Here is a 24971-nt window from a genome sequence, read left to right as displayed (position 1 = left end):
ACTATTCGTCAAATTACTTTACAGTGCTGTCTCTTGTTTTCTTTGTTCGTCACGCGTGAGAGCACGTTTAAGCAATTAGTTCGTGACCTACGTAAAAAAAATATTTTATATATGTTATGACTATAATTTTGTATGAACATGTTTAGAAACTTTCATTTAGAGCAGGAGAGACTTTTTCTGAGTTGTGCCGACCGCAGCGCATAGTTAGTAGAGCCCCGTTACACAACACTAACAAATATTTCCCAACTGCAGAACTCTATCTACAGAGGACAGCAGCAGCCAACAGGCAATCAGTAAAGACTCTATAGCTGTGGGAGCGTCACTGCTGGATCCCGCCCATTGACGTATCCATGACGCATCTGAGTCTACCAACATGGCACACTTTAGCAGCTGATGAACTGGCTAGTGTTTCCTCAGCCAATCCCAAGATTACGTACAGTCTTCCGGGGCCCAGAACCAATGAACAACGAACTAGAACTCTCCAGCCAATAGCATGACAGAAGTTCCCATAACCAAGTCTACCATTCATGTATCTTTCAATCTACTGTATTCGTCGTGAGTATCTCGATGCCAGTCTTGCGACTCTGGTCTTTTTCGTCTTAACAAAACTGCTCGTTATTTGATTTCTAAGCACACCGCATAACTCTGAGTTTTAGATAAAGGATATTCCTAGGAAATTCTCGACTGCCGTCACCCGGAAGCAGTTTATGCTGGTAAGATGATCTGTAGACTATTGCACGGGTTTGGAGATATGTGTTGTTTACATGTTCGAGTTTACTAGCTCTGTTTGGATCTAATATTTGCTGTAGTGTTGTCCACTTGAATTACTTGTGTGGGTGGTGTCACACGTAGACAAAGCCAGCGTAGCACCTGTGTGTGTTCGGTGTCTCTGCGTTCAAGTCACTGCTACCTAATTTTACCTCTGCCCCACCTCACATACTTATTCGGTTCTGAGATTCTCGGAATTTAAAAAAGGCAAGGAAACAACAGAGAGTTGACAGTTAAAGAAACGAGCATTGGCAAAGCCAATAGGTCTCGCCTTTGTGAGTTCTATTGGCTTTGCCAGTTTTTCTTAGCCATGTTACAACATGGCTGAAAGTATAGAAAACAGGCAACGTTGAACGCGTCATAGCGCCATGCTGCACTGAAGCCTGCGCTGCTGTTATAATATGGCAAAAAAACATTGACAATGCCAATCGATCTCGCATAGGCTTTCCTAATGCTTGTTTCTTCTTAGTGTCCATGACTGTACTGCCCATGCTTTCGAAATTATTCATGCTCGGCCGGCCGCTTTTGAGCTTTCAGGTCTGGGGTGGGGAGTGGGGTTTTACACTCTGCTGGCTTCTTGCCCTTGAAGGGAAGAGGGGAGGAAGGGGCGCGTGATCAACTTCCCCCGTGCTCCTGCCTGCTCAAGCGTGCTCGTGTTGCAGCTTCTTGCAGTTTATAATGGCTGTGGCAGGTGGAGGTTAACGGTATCAACTCCATGTCTGCTGAATGAACGGATTGCTACTGCAGTTCCTATAGCATCGGGCACGCAACATCCAAATAAATCGGGCACTGGATGTTGGAGACATAAATGCAACCGTGGGGCCAGGGCTTTAAGTGGGATGAAAAAACTGGAGGGTCTCTCAAAGAGGCGTGGCCAATGTAATTAAGGGCGTGGCTTAAAACATGTAAGCTAAAAATGTGTGCTTAGAATAGTGTGCCACCAGACTTGAATTTTGCTGTTTCTGTCATTGCATCCAGATATATGATACAACAAGTAACATCATACCTACTGCAAATCAGGACTATTGGCTTTATCAATGGTTAGTTGCATAAGATACATAAGCAGAAACTATTGCTTGTATATAATATTGAAAAAGCTTCCACTCTTTAAAGGATTTTCCTTCCCCTACAATGTTCACCTGGCATCATGCTGTTACTTCTCCACTAGTGAGAAGCGAGCAGTGTGAGCATGTGCGCGTCCATGTGCCTGCTGTCACTGCAGTCCGGAAAAAAACAGACCACCTGTGCCAGGGCACAAAACAGAGCCCGATAGAGACCCGTTTCGAGACCCCCTTTAAAAAACTGCCGGTGCTCAGACCCGGTGGGACCCGGCCAAATTAAAGCCTTGCGTGGGGCATACAGTGTTCAGGTAGGTGTGAGGTGGGGGCATATAATAGCACAGCAGTTCCTGCTGTGTCCAGGAAATGTCATCAAACCACAGCAGCTTGTGCGGTTTTCATGCAGGCAGGCTGTACAATGCCATAACAGTCCCTAAGTGTCCAGGCGGGATAGTTGGGTGTTGTAAATGGAACACAGGGTAATGTCAAAGCGGATGCACCCTGGCACAGCAGTCCCTGAATCTCTTGTGCATGGGGTTGTCTGTGACGCCCCTACTCCACGGGGAGAGCAGTCTGCATTACACCCGAAAACACTCTCTCTTTGAAGTCAGCCAAAAGCATATTTATTAAACACCAGGCTCTCAAAGACACAGCCTGACATTTCACCTCAGTCTTTGAATGCACAGTAAATGTGACGAGATAAGAGTTAGATTTACAGGCCTGTTTCCAGATAGGGAGCTTTCGGAAGGATACTGGTAAATATGTTATGTTAATTAAATTTATACAGCGCAAGTATACCCGTGGGTGTCTTGGCGCTTCCACTGCTGCATACTGTACTATGGACTACTGCTTCTAAAAAAGCCAGGTCTTCAGGTGTTTTCTGAACTCAAGAAGGGAGGGATTTTTTCTCAGATATAGAGGAAAGGAATTCCATCCCTTGACTGGATTTTAACTAAAACTTCTCCCCCCCTCCAGTTCATCTTTTTAATTCTGGCCATCGCCATTAGATTGGTATTGGCCGAACGCAGAGGTCTATTAGGGGAGTACCATCTAAAAAGGTACCATAGGAATTTTGGCCCTTCTTTGTGAAGTGCCATGTGGGCGATGCAAAGTGCCTTAAACTTTACCCGCTGACCGACTGGCTGCCTCTGAAGGTCCAGAATTGCTGATCTAACAGACTGATGTTTAGGTATATCCAAAATAAGTCTTGTGGTGGCATTTTGTACTGCCTGTAACTTTCTGAGGAGAGTAGATTGCACATTGATATATATTCCTTTGCAATAATCAAGTTTAGACCGGACTAAAGAGGTTACGACCAGCTTTCTGGAAGATTTTGGAATGAATTGGAGAATTTTTCTTATGGTTTTGATCGTGAAGAAAGAGGAAGACACAACCTTGGAAACTTAGGCTTTAAAGCTAAGTTTCTCATCTATAATAACCCCAATGTTTTTGGCTTTATCCACAGGAGTAGGGAGACGGCTAAGATTATCTGGCCACCAAGCTGGGGACCATGGTGGGAAAAGGTTTACAAACATAATCACCTCTGTTTTGCTTGATTTTAATTTCAAGCAATGAGTGCTCATCCAGTGACTCAGGGTGAGCATACAATCATGGAGTTTTAAGGAGTGATTGGTATGGGAGGGATGAAGTGAACCTGGAGAGTCTAAGCCAACAAATGGAAAAAGCTAGAAAACGTGGGGTTTCTAATCCCAATGCTACTGACAAGCAATTGGCAGAGTGCATTTGCAGGTCATCTTCTGAAACTCCCCAAGATGTCTTTCACATACCACACAGCTGCACTGCCTGGTAGGCTGCGACCTAAAAACCGAACAGTCCAGAAATAGGACTAAAATTAACAAGACCAGCACATTTTGAAAACTAGTCCATGATCTTGAAAACACACTTACTAGGCGTGCCAGTTGTGTTTATGTTGGTACCTAAGGATATGTTTCACAATGTGAGTCTGCAGGGAGAAGGCAGCGGGGCCTTGGCGAGTGGGCCATTTGAGCCCCTTTCTTGTCTAGACAGCCCAGCTAATCTCTATCACAGCAATAAGGAACTCAATTGGCATCACTTCCAATTTCGTGTGGAGTTTTTTTTTTGGGGGGGGGGCAGTTGTGTGAAGCACTAACACCTCTGTGCAAGGGTTTCCAGCTCACCGTGTAACTGGAGGATGAGACATGAAATAAAGTGGCATACAGCAGTACCATGTAAGTTGGCAGGCATGGTACCCTTTAACAGCATAATTATGCTTATATGCAGTTGTTGTTAATAATGGGGCTGAGTCACATGTACCTATTTTAGCTTTTTGTCCGACGTCAGCTATAGGTGATTCTCTAGTCTAATATAATTGTAAGACTTTTATTTAAATTATACATGTACATAAAGGGGCTTTTGTCAGCCCTCTCTTGCCATGGTTAAACTGACATTCATTTATAAATACAGCATCGAGCAATGGGTCCCTAACCATTGTCAGTCTTACTCTGAGAGTATTTTTCTTTCCCACAGTAAGAATATTTTCTGTGCTTTGCATTAGCACCAAAATGAGTCTCTATAAATGTTCTGAGTGCATCTGCTTGCTAGGAAGCGCCTGTACTGTTCTATTAAAATTATATTTAAAGATGGTGCATTTGTATTTTAGTTTGATTATTTTTTTTCACTGCACGCACATGCCTGCTATGTGTAGTCGGAACAATTTACTTTTATTTGTTATGACATTTATTTACAATAAAAAATAAAAGGGCAACCAGCCTGTCAAAGTCAAACATATTGGCTTAATCGGTGTTTGTTTGCTGAAGGGTGCTTTCTCTTCAGTCTACTCTGAATGTCACTGTGTTTGAGTGTAATAGCTTCATAGCACGCTCACACATTTATGGTGCTGAAATTATATGTACCACTAAATCCAGAGTGAACCCTTGACTGAATGGCATGCTGTGACCAATGTTCCTTCTAATTATTTTTATATGTGTGCAGCAATACTCTGTGGGCACATTTGTTCTCAACAGTGTGTGCATGAGCCAATATGCACGCAATCTTCATGAGTTTGAGGGGTGGGGGAGGGTCAGAGGTATGAGGTTGCAGGAGCCAGCAAAGATCCCTATTAAAACTAGTCACAAAAGAGAAGTGCATCGCTGACAAGACCATGCTAGTAAATCATATGGCAGTGGGTCTTCGGACGTCTTTGATAGCTAATTGCGAAGTATCTTCAGATACGTTTATGTAGGGTAAAGCTAATTCGTTGTGGTCACAGAAAATTCACATGCATATCTCGCCAGTGTGATAATATAATTGAACTTGTTGCTGCTTGTATTTATCTAGTTGTGTGGCTCATACTGTCATAAATTACATCAGAGTGGTTTGAAATTGCGATTCTCCTATTAACATGCCTAGAGAATCTAGATTTCATTAAAGACACGGAGGCTCACATTATGCAATGACTTTTAATTGCAGATCCAAGCCAGTCGCATCACAATACAAAGGTTCCAATAAGAACACTGAGATAAAGTAATACACAAAACATAGCAAACATCAGCCTCTTTTAAATCAGGCGAAAAAAGATGCAGTAGATTCCAGAAGATTCGAAGTAAAAGACAAACGAGAATGAAGAAGACAACCAGTTGGCTTCTCGGTGATGAAACATCCAAAGTAGCTTAAGTAGAAGGATTACCTGAAAGAAAGGAGACAATGAAAATTGAATCCTAAATAAAAAGGTAATCATAAACAAACAAATCCTGAAAAATGAATTGAACAACCATAAATAACATTTCAATATAAATATAAAATACATTATGTTCAAGTGACACTCAGAATATAAATATTACATCCAGAACCAAACAGGGAACGGGATGGGCGGGATAATGTGAGCCTCCGTGTCTTTAATGAAATCTAGATTCTCTAGGCATGTTAATAGGAGAATCGCAATTTCATTACAAGAACGGAGGCTACATTATGCATGTTGGTAGCCCTGTAAAACTACATTAGACATGTGTTCAATAGGTTTACAATAATGTCTTGCAAAGGTATTAGCGTTAGACAAGTCAGCAGCTTTAAGGATATCATCCAACTTACTTCCGGACCAAAGAGACTTACTTGCCATGGCACCTCTAACAGAATGAGCTTGAAATTTGGATATATTAATACCAGCTAGAGACATAACAGATTTAACTCATCTGGCAATCGAGGTGGAGGAAATAGCCTTATGAGGTTTGACAAAGGAAATGAGAAGCTGATTCTCATTAAGCGGTCGAAGGTTAGACATTGTAACATCATAAGCTTTCATACATTCAACTACACAAAGTTTCGGACAAGGGTCGAACCGAGGATAGAAGATTGAGTCAGACATGGTTTTGGTTCTTCTATAGACCTCAAATTTTACTCCAAATAAATTATAGGACCTATTAGAGATCTCCAGAGCTTTAACATCAGAAACTCTATGACAGGAGAGAAGGCAAAGAAGAGTTGCGAGTTTAATAGATACAAACTTTCTGTTCAAAAACAAATTATCGGGCCAGGAAGTGAAGTGATCTAGAATCAAATTCGCATCCCAGAGTGTATCATATTTCGGTTTCGGGGGTCTTTTAATACGAATACTCTTCGTAACTCTACAAACAATTACGTTTTTCCCGACCGTTTTGCCGTAACGAGAATAATACCCGCAGAGATTGTGGATCTATAACAATTGATTGATCTATAACTCAATCCCCTGTCAAAGAGTTCAGCTAAAAAATTTACTACGTCAACGATAGGTGCCTGTATGGGATCGAAATCCCTCTCCATGCACCAACGAAACCAATATTTCCAGATATTGTTGTATCTGTAATGGGTTCCCGGAGCCCAAGACTCTCTGAGGAGAGTAGAAGCAGATGTCGAAAGTCCTGAGACTTCGTTAGATCTCCTGACACTCTCCAAGCAAGAAGGTTCAAACTCCCGGATAGGATCAGAGGGTGAGGATCTCCGTATACGTCTGTAAGGAGATCATCTAGAGAAGGAATCAGAAAGGGAAGATCGTAAGTTAGCTCCAGAACTGTGGGGAACCACGCTTGTGACGGCCAGAAGGGAGTTATCAGGACTAGAGAGCATCGCTCTTGCCTCACTTTCTGCAAGACTCTCTGGATCATTGCAAATGGGGGAAAGGCATATGCACTGATCCCTGACCAAGATTGGAGAAATGCGTTCACTGCTAGAGCACCGGGATCGGGCATCCTGCTGAAGTAAAGCTCTAGTTGAGAGGTGAGACGGCTCGCAAAGAGGTCTATTTCGAATGCACCCCAGCAAGAATTTAGTGAGTCGAAGACAGCGACGTTGAGTTTCCAATCGCTGAAGTCCGAAAGGAATCTGGAATTCCAATCGGCAGATACGTTCGATTTGCCTGGGTAGTATTCTGCTTGGAGGGAAATCTTGTGTTCTAAGCAGAACATCCAGAGTCTCCTTGCTAGGTTGGAAAGGTCGGCAGATTTCGTACCTCCCAACCGATTGATGTAGGCCACTGTTGAAACATTGTCCATTTTCAGAATAACCAATCTCCCTTGAATTGAGTGCTTGAAACACATAAGGGCGTATAGGCCAGCAGTAAGTTCTTGGAAATTGATGTGGTGAGATGACTCCTCCTGAGACCAAACACCACCCGTATTCTGGTCTAGGAAACAAGCACCCCAACCATGAAGGGAAGCGTCTGATTCCAGCACAAAATCCGGTTCTGACCCGAAAATTGCTTTGCCATTCAAAGCATCCAGGTTTTCCAACCACCAGTTCAGTTCTGCTTTGGCCTCCAAATCTAGGGTGATTCGGTCTTCGTACCAAAGTCCGGACCTCAGCGCCCTTCCTTTTATACTTTGCAAGGCCCGATAATTCAGAGGGCCTGGGAAGATCGCTTGAATGGAGGAAGATAAGTGACCTAGAAGTCTTGCCAGTTCCCTTAGGGGAATGTCCTCCTGTCTTAAAACGTGACGCATCTCTTTCTTGATCTTCGAGATCTTTGAAGGAGGTAAAAGGAGAAGACACTTGGAAGTATCCAGAGTGAAACCCAGAAACTCCAGTGATTTTGAGGGGGTTAGAATAGACTTCTCTTTGTTGACAATGAAACCTAGACTTTCCAACAGATTCATAACTGAATTCAGGTCGAGGCGAATCTGATGCAGATCGTGGGACATTATCAGGATGCCGTCGAGGTAAATAATAAGTCGTACACCCCGTTCTCTTAAGAAGGAGGCTATTGCTCTCATTCCCTTGGTAAAACACCAAGGCGCAGACGAAAGCCTGAAGGGGAGCGCTTTGAACTGATAAAGATGTTTTTTCCATAGGAATTGTAGGTAAGGTTGATGTATTTCCGCCATCGGGATCGTGAAGTAGGCATCCTTTAAATCCAGTTTGACTAACCAGTCTTCTTTTTGAAGAAGGTCTCTCAGGAGATGTATTCCTTCCATTTTGAAGTGCCTGTAAACAAGAAATTTGTTGAGGCCCTTCAAATTTATAACCGGTCTCCAACCTTTTCCTTATTTCTCCACAAGGAATAACGAGCTTACAAAGGTTAGAGAGTCCAAGGTAAATTCCATTATCGCTCCTTTCTGGAACATAGAGGAGAATTCTTCCTCTACTATTTTCTCTTTCTCTAATAAGATAGGAATATCCCTTGGTAGGGAAGTTTGAAACGGAGTTTGAACGAAATCTATGATAAAGCCTGTCACTGTGGACAGAACCCAAGGGTCTTGAGTTATTTCCTCCCATTTTTTCGAAAAAAAGTCTCAGCCTGCCTCCCATCTTTGGAGGGATAGAAAGAGAAAGTAAATCAGGGGGACTTACTTGGAGGGTTTGACGAGAATGAAGCTTGTGATCTTGCTCCTTTTGCTCGATTTCCTCTTCCACGGTTGGAGGTGTTGTAGTAATTTTTTTGATATGCACCTTTTCCGAAGGGGCGTGATCTCTGGTAGGGCCTCTGGTTATAGCGGCCGGAAGAAAGGCCCCTTCTCCCGGCCCTTTCAAAAACATTATTGTTGAATACTCTCTTTAGATTCTTCTGGACGTTATCAAGTGATGTAAAGGTCGAAACTTATTTTCCCAATGATTTTAAAAGCTCTTCACCAAAGAGCAGTCCTTTCGGATTTGAAGAAGGCTCCTTCTCAGCGATATCTGAGAGTTTAGGGTCAAGTTTATAAAGGATGAGCCTACGCCTTTCTGCGTTAATGCTTGTATTAGCATTACCTAGGAGAATGAGGGCTCTTTGACTCCATCCCCTTATTAAATCTATATTAAGGGGTGTACCTTTAAGGTAACATTCTTCTGCGGAGTCAAGAATTCTGCTAAGTGGTCCAAGCACATCCAGTAGGCGATCTTGGCACCCTTTAAAAGCTTTTTCTAGGCCTTTTCTAGGATCGTGTCCAAGTCTAAACAGATACTTAATCAATTCCGGATCCATATTAGGGGCATAACATGCTTTTTCATCTATTGAGGGTCTTGAACACTCTGCCCTTAAAATATTCCTTGCCTCTCTTTCAAGAGGGAAGCAAATCCATTTTTTAATAAATTTAGAGACATGTTCCTGTGGAGACCATTGCGAGGAACGAGGATGTTTTAGATTAAGAGGGGAGAACAACTCCTCTCCCAGGGGGTTTAGAATACTGTCCTTCGAGGAAGAAGGAGTTTCGTCCTCCTCATCAAAAATTCCTACATCCCCATCATCTAAATCCAGAACGTATTCTTTTGGATCCATATCATCATCCTCATCATTATCCGAGCCCTCTGGGAAGTCTTGAGCACTTTGAGATAGTGAGCCGCTAAGGGCATCCAAGGTATTTGGGCCGCGAAGGGCTCCCGATTGTTGTGTGTCATAAGAGACAACTCTATTAGTTGAGGTGCGATGACCTTCCAAATATTTTGTGGTGTTAAGACCACCAATATTAAAAGAGGTGCTAGGACCTCCCGTGCTCTCATTGGTCTCGGTAACAGTGTGGTTAGTCTTCTTTGTACGTTTAACCCCAACTTTCTCATGAGTAATCACATCAGACACATCTTCCTGAGAGGGAAGTGGTCTTTTATAGGGTACAAACTGAGCGAAGGTCTCTCGCATACAAGTTTTCATTTCTTTTTGAATCATAATGCGAAAATCTTCCTTATTAAAATTAGGAAGTGTTGCATTGTTCATATCTGACTCTGAGTCATTTTCCATCTTGCCCCTTCTTTTTTTTTTTTTTTTTTTTTTTAATATAAATAGAATTTCCAATAAATCACCTCCTTTTTTTTATTTTATTTTTTATTTATATAAATGATATCTTTTTTAAGGGCATATATGGCTGAAAACGAAGGCCAATGTATATAAAATGTGGAGTTTATGCAGCAGTAAGAGCGTAAAAGTAGAATAGGATAGTTATTTCTTAATATTTCGCGTTATTTCTTAATATTTCGATGGATACAATGACGAATCGATGATCCTCCTGTGAAACGCGGTCAAAACAGCTGATTTCCAACTGTCGGTGAGTGAGGAAAGTTCCTAGGCGGGACACTCACGAAACGTGACGCTTGCCAAGGAACTTTCCTCTAATGCGCGTCCTGCCATCTTTGCGATCGGAGATCACAGAGTGGAGGAAATGCGCTCAGTCTATCGTTTCCAGCAGCGGCGCTCGGATCAATTACCCTGGCAAGTACAGTGCTTAAATCAATTATTCAGGGGCAGCGCTTCACTCGAGGAACAGCGCGAGGAGTTCAGCGCTCGTTTTTTCACATAAGTGCCAAGGTTAACTACAGCGTAAGGCACTCAACACACGTTTCTTTTTTAATTTTTTATTTTTAAATGTTTAACACAAGCGCTAGGGGTAACAGCACGAGGAGTCCAAAAAAGCTCCTACAAGGTTCAAAAACCGTGCAAGGTTCGGGGGAAAAAACGGCAAAAAACTGCAATAATGAGCATAGAGAACAAAGAACCTGAAGGTTAAGGCACACATTTATGATTTAACTGTAGGGAAAAGGCGTATTAAAAAGACAACCTGAAAAACAGAGGTTATACAAGAGAGGGAGAGGATGATCTCCATAAATTGCAGATCATGGGGAGGGGGGAGGGAGGAGGTGGGAATAAAGCCACCTTTCATGCAAACCCCCAAATACAACTCTATATAGTTACCAAAACACAATATTAATGAAAGTATGGAGAGAAGATAGTAAGCTACTTATCTGCTTGGAGCCGCATTTAAAAGAGGCTGATGTTTGCTATGTTTTGTGTATTACTTTATCTCAGTGTTCTTATTGGAACCTTTGTATTGTGATGCGACTGGCTTGGATCTGCAATTAAAAGTCATTGCATAATGTAGCCTCCGTTCTTGTAATGAAATCCAAACATAGGGAAATGTTCTTTGCCTTGGGCAAACCTATACTGATTTACCTTTGCTGTCGGTTGCTGCCTTGATTCTGATAACAAATGTTAAATGTTTTCCAGCCTTGGCCTGCGGAACAGTAGACGTCTGTGAAAAGCTTGCCTAGACTAGTCCCTTTATTATAGATTCATACTCCACTTTAACTCATTTTTAAAGGATTCATACGAGCTGACGTGCTATAATGTCTTTGTCGATGCACACCATTGCCCTATTCCCCACTTTTCATGACAATAAGTTGATTTGTGCTTAAAACCGTGCCACACTGCCGCCTACTGGTGGAGGGAGAAAGGTAAATACTACTTGCCCTTTAGACCTTTTTCTTATCTAATCAGAATAGTATACCATTAGTCAAACACGCGCTACTGTTCAAAATACATATATCAAATTCAATTGAACTTCGCATGGTCTTCTTTATTCCATAAGTAGTGATCAGCAAATCAAAATACAGTTGCCAAATTTCGCTCTCATGAGCAAACTTTCTACAGCTAATGTGTCTTAATCCAAGAACATATTGTTATCAACAAAATTTAAGATAGCCTGGCAAAACAGTCATTGACAGTGATATTCCTTGTCATCGGAGTCCGTATTCTTAATTCATTTAGCCGGGTGGTAACGCCGAGAACAGTAAGGCATGTCAGAGTTATATAAACATGAGTGTGAAACATGAGTGTGACGTGTCTCTTTCACTAGAGATCTCCTGCTCATTCGTAGGAAGAAATGAGCTTATCACGTTCAAGATGCTTTTATAACAAATGATCCCAACTCAGCTTATGACTATCTGCTCTTGTAGGACTCGGATATCTTCATGTTGGGTTTTCAAAATTCCTCTAAAAGGTTTGTGTCTGTTAGTTCAACCTTACTTTACACTGCAGGTTGTATGGTTATTGTAGATAGGATCTTAGTTGTCTAATATGTATCTGCCCAGCTTAGACAACTGAAATGAGGACTGCCGGGAACCACAAAGTAACTGAATATATTTCACACCATTTTAAATTCTCCAGCTTAATATTATGGTGAGAATTGATTAAATAATTTGATGTTTTAGGCCTGGGTTAGAAAAATAGTGGGCACGTATTCTTACTAATTATTATATGATATAATTTGCATAAAATGATCAGTTCAACTTTGTAGTTTCTGTATTTAAATGATTGGCTCAGTACATTGTAACGGGTTTTATGTTAGTTTGCTGTTAGTCTTACAATTTTCATTAATTTAAATAATAAATATTGATGGGGGTTCGTGTTTTAAGATTATGCTACAGTTTACACTTGCCTTCCATTCACTTGTACAATGGCATTTCATTAGCATTGCAGATTCAAATTTGAGGATGATGGTTTGCGTTTCAGTTGTTTGACATACGTCTTATCTGCTTTCAACCCTTAGTTGAAAAGTTGTTTTATCCCCAGAAGCTGTGCATGGTGCAGTTTTGCAGCTCATATTTGGTATCATATAGTTGTATATCTGAACTGTACTACAAAGGCAGGCCCGGATTGGTGTAAAAGTACTAAATTGTAATGGGTACTCTACTTGACAGTTTATTATGCAAAATAGGATAGTGATAGACAGCTCCGTCTTGTTGCATTCCTGCTGTGCTGGGCATAGGTGAAGACCGGGTTCTACCAGAGTATTCTATTTAAAAATGTTACCTACAGAAATATCAAATTCGGAATATTGACTACAGCTATATGACGCTAATTATATACCCTGATGGCATACTCCATCTCTACATACCTTGACAACATAATTGTGTTCTGGATTCAGTTTTTTGCAGGTCAAAATGACAAACTAAATAACAAAACGAATAAAATAAAAAATACAAACTCCTATGAGTATACTTCGGTCCAGCAAGGCAGAGATGTCCATGACATAGAAGTCTGTAAATAAGTAAAGAACATGGGGTCCCAAAATGGGCACAGCGCAGTCTTTAGCTAACTGTAGTTCTATGAAGCACTTTGTATCACAAATAACATAAGCTTTTCAGAGACCACCTGTGTATGCACAATATTACTGGTATTGTTACCATCAAAATCTTCCTACTGTTCCTTGTTTGCCCCTCCTCCTATTCCCTTTATACCCCTGCATGTCAGAATTCCAGGTGTCTAAACCAGTCACCTAAGAAATAAAATGTGGTTTTCTGGCTAAGCTGTGGAACCTGGGGACTAGGGTTCTAATGCCAGCTCACTTGTAAATCATTTAATGGTTGTCTTTATGCACCAATGGTTGTAATTATGCGTGAAATGTAATGCAAGCTTAAATATGTGCAGTGCATTCCACAGTCATATTACAAATATGTAAATCCCTAATTTATGTGCATTGCTCTGTTGCTGTCCAGCCTGACTTGCACTACATAAATATCATTACATACATTGGACCCCAAGTCCAACCACTTCGCGTACCAGTCCAGATCACATTTCAGCCTTCTGAATAACAACATTATTTCAACTGATTTCAGTGAAAGCAAAATGTGTTATTGAATGCTGATAAAGTGAATGGTTCCAAGAACCATGCAAAAAACAAGTTATTCATTATTATTTTCCTCCTGGAGCCCTTCTCGGCATTGGAAATACTGTTTTTCGGCTTCCTGGCTGTTCTGAATTAGAGAGACTGGGAAACAGCATATTATTACACGTAGAGCTATGTCTGCAATTTGATGTGCACTTTTCATTTGAGGCTAGCCATAAACAAGGTTTTCTGTGGGGTATGGTCTTGTTTGGAACTTAAAATGTGCTGAGGAGTAAACACAGAAGCAATTTGTCTATGATTTTGCTGTCAGTGTGAGTCAAAGATTCAGTGCTTTCCTGGTGTTTTCCTTTCTGCTCTCTTTTGGTTTGGGATGGTCATCTGTCCATGACCAAGTATGGGCTACTAAGTTGGGTCTGGGAAAATGATTCCGACACCCCCTCGCAGTTTATTGATGAGTTTTGGATAAGTCTTTGTCCTAGTCGGCTATTACCCTATAAAGTTTTACGGCCTAGTGAACACTTAGGACTTCACTATGTGTCTGGTGGTCCACAGACCATGAGACTCGTGGGGCGTATCAGTGGTGATGGTGTTCCGACCGCGCTATTACGACAAGGGCGGTCAGAGATCCCTGTCAGTGGCGCGGTCGTCTTGAGGCCACAGTATGCTTGCCGGGACCACAGTGGTCCACCAATCATATTACAAGTTTCCTTTCTGACACAATTTTCATGGTGTTGAGCCCACCATGTAAAACGTGGAGAGGAAACAAAGGGGGGCCTTGTTGCTCAGGGCCATGGGGTACATGCAGGAGGGCACATGTTGTGCCCCTCTGTGCGCGTGCACCCCAGTACCTGCACTGCATTGACGACAGCAGTCCATGCTGGGCAGGTACTGATTATGACGGTCCTTTTGCGGTGCCTATTTCTTAGGAACCGCCGTGGGAATGCCAAAGAACGGCCTGCCAAACAGGAGAAAACTCCTAATCTTGTGGGATGTTCAACCATGTTCAACTTGTCTTTTCAGTGATATGACCACCGAAGGCCCTGGTTTTATATTAAAAACAGAGCTTTGGACTATACCATTTCCCGGCGGAGGGTATTATTTCTCTCCATGTGTTCCCATAGCTGGCGTATCACGCAGTTTGGTGCTTGCTTTCCCTCCATGTTAAAGAACAGTAGATGTTTCAGCACCCAGGCGAATGTGCTGCCTCCCTAAATACATATAAGGTCCCAATGGCGAGACCGATTGCATTGCAAATACTTGTTAACCTTGGCTCAACAAAATTGCTTCACGCCCCCAGCTGTCATCCTGTCGAAGTTATAATGAAAGGCCCTCTGACATTGAATAGTCATGTAATGGTCAGTGTTGGAGGTGTGGCAGTATAAAATATGAAGGGGGGCCAATTGTGCCAGCTACATGACTGTTTAGTTTCCGTAAGCGCGGCTACATGTTAGGCAAGTCTAAACCTTTTCTGAAATAGTTCATGCCAGCATCAAATTTGCACAGCCAAAGGCAATTTAAGCATTGCGTTTACCCCTTTTTCAGTATTTTCAACGCTTTGTTAGTCTGTCACTGCTTTGTTCTCACTAACTTTTTTTACTAATGTTTTCTCGCTGTCTCTATTATTTCCCTGATTCTCTCTCTTTCTGTCACTTCTCTGTTTCTTTCTCTTAGCGTCGCTACCTGTTGTGCTCTGTGTATATCACTTGGTCTGCGTTTTTTCCGGTTCTCAGTCTATTTCTCAGGGTCGGTCACTTTGTCAGCATCTTGCTCTGTTCTTCTGTCTCACGCCATCTCTTTGTCCCTGCCAGTTTAACTGTTTCTCTATCTTAATTTCTCATACTTTGCCTTTTCTCTTTCTCTCTCTCTTGTAGTCTTTCTTTTCCCGACACACAAGAGGGGGGAGAGATGGAATGTAGAGGGCAGTAAAAATTGGTCCTCAAGGTATACCATCACTCGATAGAACAGTCCAAATTCTGATAGGCTGGCTAGTAAGGAATGCAATATTTTACAATATCTAATTTTCAAATGTTTCTTGTTTTTCTTGTTTTCAGATTTTTTATTTTTTCCCTTCCAATGTGATGTAGGCTGGTTAAACAGTGATGAATGTTGTTGATGCCTGCCTTGGTTGTAGGCTTCACGTGTCTCAGTTAAACTACGGAAATAGTTGTGAGTGTTATATCCTGTGCTGCATTGCTTGCTCATTCATACCTTTAATGCTTTGAATTATGTTGAAGTGCATTGAGTGAGTGTGTGTGGAAGGACAGGCAGCTGCTGAGAGAGATCGAGCTGGAAAGGTGAGTGAGTTCATGTAATTTAATTCGGAGTAAAAAAAAAACAGAGTCGTTATTGTCGTCCAGCCGCCCACTGTCTTATGTGCAGGACCCGACCTCCAAACACAATCTCGGTGACAAGATTTACGCTGGTCATACTCGGGATTGCAACATGGCGCACCACTGTTGTCCTGTCTGTCCGCTTCAGGCCATTCTCTCCGAAGAGGGGCTGTAGGACATGTCTAGCGGTGCCGGAAGCCACCTGTCCACGGGTGAAGAAAGCAAACCTCCCCGGGGCTAGAGTAGTCTGACAGAGGCAAGGGAGCCTGTTCAGGACAACGAGAATCACAAATTTGCTAGCATTCGCGACAAGAATTTGCAATTCTATTAAGGACACGGAGGCGAGGATTATGCTTCTCAATCTTTACTAGAAGCTCACAGCAGCCAATGAAAATGCTTGCCTTTCATTAAAATAACGTTAAACACTACATATCCCATCATGTCTCACACATAGGCACGCCCCCCAAGTCCATAAGAGGCCTCTGCCTGCCGCCATCTTCCTCTTTCTTTAAGGCGAACAGCTCCAACAACAACTTGGAGAACCTTGTAACTCCTCCAACGTGGAAGAACAAAACATCTTCAGGCGTGGTATCCTGGCCTTCTTCGACCTTCAGTCGCTCTTTTTGTCAGAACCTGGAATAAAGGATATGAGACCGTAACCACCATAACCACTGGGTGGGCAAGCATTTATACATAACATGCCGGGTGGGATAATCCTCGCCTCCGTGTCCTTAATAGAATTGCAAATTCTTGTCGCGAATGCTAGCAAATTTGTGATTCTATTGCAGGACCGGAGGCTTCAGATTATGCTTGTTTAACGCTTATTAAAAACTATAGAGGTAATATCCCCCACCGGCTTATAATAATATGTTTTGAAGGTAGATTCCGACGACCAGTCTGCACTACGCATTATATCCTGAACGCTGGAACCCAACATGAATGACTTTGACGCCATAGCTCCTCTGACAGAGTGCGCACCAAAAATGGTGATGTCAATGCCGGCTTCTTTCATAACATAACAAAGCCATCTGGCAATGGTGGCCGCAGCCACTGCTTTGAAGGGCTTTTGTAAGGCAATCAAAAGCTGCGAACAGCCCTGAGGCCTAATAGCCGCTGTACATTCCTCATAAGTTTTCAAACATTTAACAACACATAACTTTTCGTTTTCTTGAAATGCATTATATGAAACATGAGTAGATAATGTCTTAGTGCGTCTAACTATGTTAAAGGAAACTCCTTCCGGAGTAAATACTCTACCTGTTAACTCCAGCGCGCGTACATCTGACGATCTTCTGCATGCCGAAAGGCAGAGTAACATGGCTAATTTAGCCGATAACTGTTTTCTGGATAGAAGGGAATTTGCTGGCCATCTGTTAAATAGGTCCAAAACGAGAGATACATCCCACAATCCGGAGTATTTTGGTTTAGGAGGGTTTGCCACCCTAATGCCTTTAAGTAATTTGCACACGATAGGGTGCATACCTACTGGTTTCCCATCCAGCTGGGCATGGCCCGCTGAAATGGCTGATCTGAAGTTGTTGACTGATCTATAGGCCAAACCTTCGGCTGCTTTATCCGATAGAAAATTCAGCACATGGGGTAACTCGGCCCCCACGGGATCCAGGTGTCGTTCCACGCACCAATCCACCCAACATTTCCAGGCCGAGGAGTATCTCTTCCTCGTGGATGGTGCCCAGGCTTGCTTGATGAAGTCGTAAGCCTTGCTCGAAACCCCTGGCACTTGCCATTGCTCCCTGAAAGCCTCCAGGCCATCAGCTGAAGTCTGCCTTCCACTATCAGAGGGTGCCTCTCCTGATGAGGGCCCAGCAATAGCGTCATCGACTCCGGGAGGAGTCTCGGTAGGTCGCAGCTCCACTGCATCAGCTTGGGGAACCATGATTGCGACGTCCACCATGGAGTCACCATGACCACCTCCGCTTGTTGCCTGATCACTTGCGACATCGCTCTGGGGATCAGCAAGAAGGGGGGGAAAGCATACTGTACCCCCTCCGACCAGTCCTGGAGAAATGCGTCCGTTGCCTGTGCCAACGGATCCGGCCTCCAACTGAAGAACCGTGGAATCTGGTACGTTAGTCTGGACGCAAATAAATCCGTCCTGAACGGACCCCAGATCGTCTCCAGCCACTGGAATACCCTCGGGAGTAACTTCCAGTCGCTGAAGTCCTTGAGGTATCTCGAGTTCCAGTCCGCCACTTGGTTGGGCTGCCCTGGGAGATATTCCGCGATTATCGATATTTGATGTTGAAGGCAGTAGTGCCAAAAGTCCTTGGCTATCTGCACAAGCATGGACGACCTCGTGCCGCCCAACTTGTTGATGTACCTCACTGCTGACACATTGTCCAAACGCAGGAGAATACAACCGGATGTTTGCTTCGGGGACAACGTCCGCACCGCGAACGACCCCGCGAGTAGCTCTAGGCAATTGATATGAAGAGAAAGCTCTTCCGGAGACCATCTTCCTCCTGTGAAGATGTCTCCACAACGCGCGCCCCAGCCCCATCGGCTGGCGTCTGACTCTATCGTGATTTCTGGGAGGGAGCCGAAGATTGCTCGGCCGTTCCAGGCATCGACGTGCCCCATCCACCATTGCAGTTCCGTCCTCACTTCTTGGGTGAGGGGGATGCTGTCCGAGTACGAGAGACCCTTTTGAAGGTGTTTGATCTTCAACTGCTGTAGAGCCCTGTAATGTAGAGGGCCCGGGAATATCGCTTGGACTGATGATGCTAGTATTCCCACCATTCTGGCAAGTCCTCTGAGGGAGACTGTCTGACTGTTCAGCAGTTTCCTGATCTCCTTTTTCAAATCCTTCAGCTTGTCCTTCAGGAGGCATAGCTGAGCAGTCACGGAGTTCACTGTGAAACCTAGGAAATCTATCACTTGAGTGGGGACCCTGACCGATTTTTTGCTGTTTATTACAAAACCCAGATCCTGCAGTAAGGTTGTGGTCAACGTGAGGTGTCGCAAGAGAGTCAGCTGGCACTGATCCACTAACAGGATATCGTCCAGATATATGATGAGGCGTATACCCCGCTCTCTGAGATACGCCACTACTGGTTTCATCACCTTGGTGAAGCACCAAGGAGCCGAGGAGAGCCCGAAAGGCAGAACCAAATATTCGTACCACTGGTTTCTCCACCTGAATTTCAGAAATCTGCGATGTGGGGGAAATATCGGAATAGAGAGATATGCATCCTTCAGGTCCAGGCGGACCATCCAGTCCCCAACCTGCAGTAGGTCTGTCAAAAGATGGATGCCCTCCATCTTGAAGTGGTTGTAAGTAAGAAATTGGTTGAATTCTCTGAGGTTCAACACCAGTCTGTTTCCGCCCCCTTTCTTCTGTATAACAAATATATTGCTGCAGAAACCGTGAGGGCCTTGAGGACTTGGCGCTATCGCGTGTTTCTGCAGCAAATTTGCGATCTCCTCGTCTATAAAACTGAGATCTAGTTGGGAAAAATGGAGACCCGCCGGTACGTCTGATTGAACAGGACGTGAGTAAAACTCCAAGTGAAAACCTTGCACTGTCTGCAAGACCCAAGCGTCTTGCGTGAGCTCCTTCCACTGTTCCAGGCAGTGCTGTGTTCGACCCCCCAAAGGAAGAAGAGAAATATCTGCAATTCTCACCTGAGTTCTGCTGGTGCTTGAAGTTCCCCCTGTTATTATTGGATGGGTACCGGTTCCTGTTGAACCTCTTACGGGAGGGATAGAAGGTTCCACCACGGGTGGAGTCATATTCATTCCTGCCTCTGCCGAAGTCGCCTCTATGGGAGCCTGGAGGACCTCCTCGGCCTGACGAGCGGCCCCCGCCTCGTCCGGCCCTGTTAAAAACTCCCTGGTTTAATGCTCGTTTGATGCCCGATTGGGCCTTGTCTAGTGCCGTGAAGGTTCCAACGTATTTGGAGACATCTTTGACGAATTTGTCTCCAAATAACTGCCCCTCAGCAAGGGGTCCCGGCTCTGCGTCCGCAAGTTCCGTCAGGTTGGTATCCATCTTCATAAGCAAAGACTTCCTCCTCTCCGAAGAGATGGCACAATTTGCGTTGCCTAACAAGCAGATGGCGCGTTGGGTCCATCCCGCCAACACATCTGGGTCCACCGGCGTAGAAGCCTCCTTGGCCGCCAAGGCCATCTCTAAAATCTTGGCCAAAGGGCCTATAGCATCCAGCATCTTGTCTTGACACCCTTTCCAAGCCCTGTCCAACCCTCGCTTGGGATCCTTGGTAAATTTCTTCAGAAAAGTTAGAAGACTTGCGTCTATCTCCGGCGTTTCCGCCACCTGATTAGGTATGTCAGGTCTGGGGCATTCCGATTTCAAACGGTTCCTCACTTCCCTCGGGAAGCTCCTTCGGAGATTTTCGTGGATGTATGCCACCACCGCTGAAGGTGGAACCCAGTCCTGAGACCTGGGGTGCATTATTTCCGAAGGATCAAAGGTAAATGGGGTGTGAACCGGTGCAAGACTGTCAGCCTTCTTAGGAGGGGGACGTTCTTCTGATGTATCCGTATCCGTGTCTGTGTTGGTATCAGTGTCAGTGTCTGTGTCCGTATCGTGGACCCTACACTTAGCCTTGGCTTTACCGCTAGAGTATGAATGGTCTGCCATGTCAGGCAAGGTAGCTAAGGCCTGAGCATGAGGCCATGTGGCAGAGTCACCCGAAGGTTGACCCGAGGTGGAAGCCTCAGTTTTCTTCTTCTGTGGTTTGTCAAAGCCATGCCCTCAAGCTGTCGTCTTATAGGGCGAAGGGCTGAAGCAAGGGCTTGCTGTACCGTCTGTGGGACCGTAGTCTCCATAGCCCTATTGACGGAGGACTGGACCGAAGCATCCAAGGCACTCACTAGATTGTCCTCCAAGGCAGCCGACTGCCTAGTCTCAAAAGTCTCCTCCTCTGCATATTCCTCGTTATAATGCTCCCATTCCGACATTATGGGATGGCTTTTGGACAATGAATCCACTAAAGAGTCCTGCAACAGTAAGTTCAGCCACAAGGAGGGTCTAGGGGGGGGTCAGCCCTTTAGCACACTCACACACAAAGTCCTTCAACCCCCTCAGCAAAGCTGTAATCAACAGGGGTCAGAGACCCTGGCCAACACCAATCTCCAATAGCGTGTGCACGCTCAATATAGGCCTTATCAATATTTTTCCAACCTTTCCAGGCGATCAGAGGGACAGAGGGGCAACCGGCATATAACGCTGTCAAAATGCTGTCTCAAACGCTATCAATCGTCAGTTAAGGTTCGCGCCGCGACGTGCAGCCCAAACGCGACTGAATTCCAACTGAAAAGAAGCCCAAAAATCAGCGCGTTTGGGCGCCCGTCGCGGCCGAGAGCCACCCGGCCTCTACCGGCGTCATCGGCCACAAGGGAATGCCGAATGCGCCTGCGCGGAGCGCGCTTGTGATCGGGGATTCACCGGGCCTACTAAATTGGCTCAATTGAAAACCGGAGCCCGTCTGTCCCCGGTCGGAGACCGCAGCTACCGTCGCGCCGCTGAGCGCGCGTCACAGCCACCAACAAGGTAATGAGGAAAGGCGGAGCACCGAGGCTTCCCGCCCGCGCAATAACTCCCAATAAACGAAAGGTATGAAACACAGGACTCTGATAATAAATCGCAATACAAGGACCTGATCGATCCACACAACGCTGTAATTTACATATATTTATGCCATAACATAGCAACACTGATAACAGCAGAGGTAGTAAAACAAAGTGCACTTAGCTCAGCTGTGAGCAGCAAAGAAAGAGGAAGATGGCGGCAGGCAGAGGCCTCTTATGGACTTGGGGGGCGTGCCTATGTGTGAGACATGATGGGATATGTAGTGTTTAACGTTATTTTAATGAAAAGCAAGCATTTTCATTGGCTGCTGTGAGCTTCTAGTAAAGATTGAGAAGCATAATCTGAAGCCTCCGGTCCTGCAATAGAATACACCGAAAGCAGCATGTTGATGGATTATGAAAAGGGTTTTTGGTTTCATAGTATTTTTTTTTTTCGAAGTTTCAGGCGGTATTGATCCATATTTATTGTTTCCTATTTTTATTGTCGCTTTCTTGTGTTTATTTTTTATGTGGAGCAAAAAAGATATGCCCCTTGCGCATGAACGCGTTTTATTAAATGTTAAATACCCATTAGAATATTGACGTCTTTAAGGTGTTAATGCACAACATCGTTAAACACAATAAAACAATAGACTGACTTGAAAATGTAGCACTGTAGTCGGAGCGCGTGTGCTCACCTGCAACTCTTCAACCTTGATATAAATATATATATATATATATATATATATATACCCCTGGATGCCTCTAATTCAAGGACGCCACTCCGACTGGAAGATAAGTACAACTCTTTATTTGCAAGGAAGCTGCATTACACAGCCGTTTTTCACCATTCCCCCGACGCGTTTCAGAGCTTCAAGCTCCTTCCTCATGGGGCAGCAATTAGGCAAATGACAACGTCACTACAGCTTTTCATTTTTCCAAAATCCATGCTCTCTCCAATGAGAGCATGCTGGTAGCTGTAGTGCAATTCTTCCCCACCATTAGGGTTCGTTTCTGTTTGCCAGTGTTTTTGTCCTTGCCATTAATTTATTTATTTTCAAAAGCCCTCCAGTGAGCCCCAGCTGTGATGTTAGGCTCCCTCAATTCTCTGCCTTCCAGCGCCGCTTTCACGTAGGCACAGTCACCATCGTGCGGACCTCGCACCATATTTCAGATAGGCGGTGCATCCTTCGCGGCTGAGGCCGCCGCGCATATATTACCCCTGGATGCCTCTAATTCAAGGACGCCACTCCGACTGGAAGATAAGTACAACTCTTTATTTGCAAGGAAGCTGCATTACACAGCCGTTTTTCACCATTCCCCCGACGCGTTTCAGAGCTTCAAGCTCCTTCCTCATGGGGCAGCAATTAGGCAAATGACGACGTCACTACAGCTTTTCATTTTTCCAAAATCCATGCTCTCTCCAATGAGAGCATGCTGGTAGCTGTAGTGCAATTCTTCCCAACCATTAGGGTTCGTTTCTGTTTGCCAGTGTTTTTGTCCTTGCCATTAATTTATTTATTTTCAAAAGCCCTCCAGTGAGCCCCAGCTGTGATGTTAGGCTCCCTCAATTCTCTGCCTTCCAGCGCCGCTTTCACGTAGGCACAGTCACCATCGTGCGGACCTCGCACCATATTTCAGATAGGCGGTGCATCCTTCGCGGCTGAGGCCGCCGCGCATATATTACCCCTGGATGCCTCTAATTCAAGGACGCCACTCCGACTGGAAGATAAGTACAACTCTTTATTTGCAAGGAAGCTGCATTACACAGCCGTTTTTCACCATTCCCCCGACGCGTTTCAGAGCTTCAAGCTCCTTCCTCATGGGGCAGCAATTAGGCAAATGACGACGTCACTACAGCTTTTCATTTTTATATATAATTTTAAATTAAAATAAGCGCTATTTGTTGTCTGTGCATAGATTGAAATGTGATCTGTCTGCGTTTATGTGTAAAATTCATTAAAAACGTCAAAATGAGAATTATAGTAATAAAATAAGTGTTCTTGACAGATTGCATCGGGCAAAGGATGTTGCTTATTTAGGGAGTCAGGAGAGCTGGCTTGGGGAACCTCAAGTCGAGAAGTTTATTGGATACTTTTTAGTCCCTGCGACGCCCCTAAAATGGCCACGCCTATGTATACAAAAAAAATTTGTTTTAGACAAACTGTGTTGGAAGTTAACGATGGGTAAGGTCGAAAGTAGGCCACTCCAGTGGAAGCATTAGTCCGCAAACCAGCAGACCGAGCATAAGGTTGAAGTAGGGCCCTTGGCTTAGTTCGGCCCGCTGACTCCTCCTCTGTTCATTTTTGTTCACAGGGGCCTGGATGTTCCTGTGCAGGACCAACTTCCCAATGTAACAGTGTATTTATATGTGAAGGAGATAAAGGAAAAGACAGTTTCAGCTGGTTGCCGCATATTTTTTTCTGTACTTGTCTTTTCACATGTATTGCGAAATGTCTTTCTTCTGTTTTTTTCGTTTACACGTAATATGCTAGGAGTAACATCCACTAGACTGCTTCCTGTTTGCAATAATGTCATCTAGTTTTTGTGAACGCATAGCTATCTGTTGTTTTGCAACAAGAAAGTGTAGGCCGTACAAACCGATGAAACATGAGAAATCCGTAATCTGTTTCAAAAGCAATGATATGTTTGCACAGCAGTTTCAGTTTTTCCTCACCTGATTTAGGGAAGTCAGTGCATATAAGAAATAAAAAACGATTTATACTTTTTTTAATTGCCTTTTTAGGAGTCCTGTGGAAATCCTGATTCTTTTGCATGGAATCAGAATTCTGATTGTTTTGGTAATTGCCACATTTCTGTATTTTTTTTGGTCTTAACTATCAGGAAGAATCTAGTAAAATTTATCAGCGGAAAACGAATTGGAAAGACCCAATTGTGCAGTACTTGGGTATGCAAACTCCGATACCGTATATTATTCCTCATTCTGACCTGCGGACTGAAAATGAGTGGGTAATACTGCGCCGCCAGGTGCATATATATGGCGAGCCCATCTTTGCCCATCAGTGACCATCCGGGACCCGGGGCCAGAACCCCTGGTCCGTTTTTGCCCTATTCTAGAGGTGAACTTTTGGAGCTTAACTCGGGTAAGTTCCAACTGGACCAGGATTGTATATGCCTGTTGGCTCGGGAGGGCCTGCTGATATCACCTAAGAGCACAAAAACGCGGCAGCGCAACCTTAATGTTTGCGCCTTAAATTTTGGTCTGCTGAATACACGCTCACTGCAGGGCCATAAGCTGGAGGTCTTGTCATTACTGGAAGACGGGGAGTTAGATGCCCTTGCACTTACTGAAACTTGGCTGGAGGACTGCTCGGCGCCGGATTTAGTGGCGGCCCTACCAGATAATTATCTGGCACTCCACTTCAATAGGGAGGGAGGCAAAAAAGGAGGGGGAGTAGCTCTCCTCTTCCAGGCCCGTC

General features: G+C 44.2%; 1 long non-coding RNA gene across 1 annotated transcript in view; it reads left to right on the top strand.

Annotated features, from left to right (window-relative positions):
- The first annotated feature begins 434 nt into the window (after positions 1-434).
- The window catches only part of LOC144781661 (uncharacterized), a 40450-nt gene continuing 15913 nt past the window's right edge, over positions 435-24971 (top strand). Inside the window, exon 1 of the long non-coding RNA XR_013601021.1 lies at positions 435-713. This is a non-coding gene — a long non-coding RNA (uncharacterized LOC144781661). The remainder of the gene's footprint in view (positions 714-24971) is intronic.

This window comes from Lissotriton helveticus, chromosome 9, assembly GCF_964261635.1.
Source record: "Lissotriton helveticus chromosome 9, aLisHel1.1, whole genome shotgun sequence".
Classification (NCBI taxonomy): domain Eukaryota; kingdom Metazoa; phylum Chordata; class Amphibia; order Caudata; family Salamandridae; genus Lissotriton; species Lissotriton helveticus.
The sequence above is the reverse complement of the archived record's forward strand: the minus strand, read 5'-3'. Positions and strand labels throughout refer to the sequence as shown.